This window comes from Poecilia latipinna, unplaced genomic scaffold, assembly GCF_001443285.1.
Source record: "Poecilia latipinna isolate Pla-1442-1.1 unplaced genomic scaffold, P_latipinna-1.0 Scaffold2850, whole genome shotgun sequence".
NCBI lineage: Eukaryota > Metazoa > Chordata > Actinopteri > Cyprinodontiformes > Poeciliidae > Poecilia > Poecilia latipinna.
Window position 1 is genome coordinate 5667 of NW_015115466.1, and position 2813 is coordinate 8479.

General features: G+C 40.3%; 1 long non-coding RNA gene across 2 annotated transcripts; it reads left to right on the plus strand.

The window, feature by feature from the left end:
- The first annotated feature begins 49 nt into the window (after nucleotides 1–49).
- LOC106939376 (uncharacterized) lies at nucleotides 50–2266 on the plus strand. 2 transcript variants are annotated; one of them, XR_001422825.1, is made up of 3 exons: nucleotides 50–209; nucleotides 1832–1940; nucleotides 2026–2266. It is a non-coding gene; the product is annotated as an uncharacterized LOC106939376 (long non-coding RNA). The 2 variants fall into 2 exon arrangements; XR_001422826.1 differs by having other exon boundaries at nucleotides 2029–2266.
- The last annotated feature ends 547 nt before the right edge of the window (nucleotides 2267–2813 follow it).

Below are 2813 nucleotides of genomic sequence, written 5' to 3' on the forward strand. Positions count from 1 at the left end.
GTTTTGTAAATGCCAACAATGACTTGAGAAATGCACCAAAAGTGACTGAGAAAAACTAACGTAGCATAAATTGTCTCAGCTGTATCAATTTGTTTTCCTGTATGAAAAGTGTTCACATTTACAGCTTTGTTTCTGCTAGCTTGCAGGAATTGTAACTTACATAAATGGTTGAAGACAACTTATTGGCCTTCATGAGACTCAGATAAATGGTGAGTATCTATTTCAAAAATTGCCTAAAACGTGCAACTTTTAAAGTCAATTTGTGTATTGAAATTTGGATGTAAGATTGTTTAACATGTTACAAGGGTTCTCTCTGTTTGGGGACATACATTTGAAAAAAGAAGAAAAAAACCAAAGATGCTCTTGCCAAACAATGAAGGTGTACATTTCATTCATAAAATGCAACATATTTGTGGAATGAAATCCAGACAACATAGAACAAACGGCTCCAGGCACCATCCATAGAAATATTTACGTTTACCTTTATTTCATGTCCTGATTTATGCAATGTTTTTCCACATTATTTGGTGTTTATAATTCAGTTTCATTTGTAAAGGGCCACCTACTGGCAAGGCCTGGTATTTTCTAACTGAGCTCATAGCCTAGTACAGAGGTTCCCAAACTGTGGGGAGCGCCCCCTAGGGGGGGCGCGGGAAGCCGTCTGGATGAAAACAGAGACCATGAACGCTGTATGCGCTGGGTTTTTACCTTAGAATGGCCAACTCTCTTATTCCTGTCAATTTGATACAGTAGGGGATTCCACACTTCCCATATCTGTATCCTCTGTCACTTTTATCAGCAGTTAAAACCGTTTCATCCGTTGTTAACATTTGGTAACCTATTTTTCCGAGCCGCCTTTAAACGCAACATGAGCGCTACGACACTCGCGCTGGGTTTACACCTGTGGGCAGTGAAGGAGACCTGCTGCTGCTGAGCAGAGCTACAGGTGTGTTAAAATCATGGCAGCAAACCAGCAAATAGCAAAGAACTTTTCACAGTTTTTCACCCAAACTAACCGACTGTTGAGTAAAGCTGTTGGATGCAGGTAATGTTAGCTAAAAGATGACTAGCTAATAACAATACAGCACCTTAAGCTTGTTAACAAGTAGCTTATAGGGTTGTTGTCTATGTTCAGCTACATAGATTCATTTAGGCCCCACCAAAAATAAAAACAACACATCGTTCAACCACACAGCTATTTGTAGAGAGGGGGGCCCAGAAAATGTTTGGAAACCACTGGGGGGGCGCAGGACAAAAAGTTTGGGAACCACTGGCCTAGTAGGTCAGATGCATGTAGTGGACCCAGGTTTGACAAACTAATATTTAGACTGTGGGGAGGCGCAAGGGAGGGGTGCTCTGGGGGGCGGGCGCTCAGCAGGGGACTAGTGTTCCAAGACAGAGCTTTGTATAAATGGGCGGCGCGATGCATGAGGAAGCATTGAAGCACTACCGAATGGTTGCCATGGAGATCCGAGGTTGTCGCAAGCATGTTTTCATGAGGAAATTACTCCTCATGAACATGGAATTATAACAAGATATAAAGCTCAAATCTAAACAATTGATGGTGATATGCACACCAAATAAGGGCTGTTCACTTTTTAAATGATCAACCCTTTGTTTTTGAATTTTTGGGATTTTTTTTCTGTTTCATTTTCTGCATTGAGTTGTTCTTGTGTCATCTATCCTGAATTACTGATCAAAAAGTAAAAAATTGTAAAGAGAAACATGTTTCTCCCAAAAGAAAGGATTTCCATGAAGATAGAAAATTCCCTGAAACAACAGGTCTTGTTTTTATTTATGTTTTTTGTTTGTGTATTTTGTCTGGTTGCAGAGAGGATCACACCTGTCGACAACAAAGGTTTAAGAACTACTGAATTTTCAGTCAGAAATTATCACACCGCTTGGTTGAAGTACCAGTGTCCATATGCAAGTCAACAAAGGTGAAACAAACATTTAAGCAAATGCTGAATTTATATGATGTTCATGTAGTGCATCATTCTAACTTTTGCTTTGTTTGTTTTCCAGCAGAGAGGAAACACCTCATTGACAATATGTGAGTCTCAATCTCAACCTGTAACGGGGAAGACCATAACTATGACGCACACCATCCTGAGCAAAGTCTGAACTCAGTGACTTGTTACGCTCAACCCAGAGCAAGAATCCTTTTATCAACGGTTTTTCTTCTACAATAGGTTATCTCTTAAATGTACGGAGCCCCCCAGGGGACATGGGGAATTTCTTTTCTTTTGCGTTCCCTCGCAAAAAGTTTTGCGTTCCCTCGCAATAATCTACTGATCAGTTCATGCGGCATAATTGATACTGTAAGCCTTTTTTCCGGTGGCCGCCGTACTTTCTGCTTTAATATAAGCTTATAAGGGTTTTCCATGGACTATTGAGTTATTATCGCGGGGTAATAAGTCATCTGATTGTGTCTCCATTGTGTTCGTGTCTGAATGGTTTAAAGGGCTGCTTTCTGTGCCGTTCCATCTTAGCCTTAACAGAGTAAATAAATCGATTTTCAATCAGTTTTTTTGCACCAAAGCGTTAATAATAATAAACACATTTTCACTGAGGCTCTATAAGAGCAATATGAATGAAATAAGTAATTATTGATATGACAGAAGCAGCAGCTTTGACACCTGGTGGTGTGCGTGTTGATGTGGGCTTGACGTCATCAAGTATGAATGGGAAGGTTACTGGCTGCTGCTGGCTCTGTGTGTATGAGGAAGCGTGTGAGCTGGGTGGTCAGTCCTCGCAAAGTTTGGAGCATGATAATAAAAATTAAAAAAATCGATAATTGTGACAGAACAAAG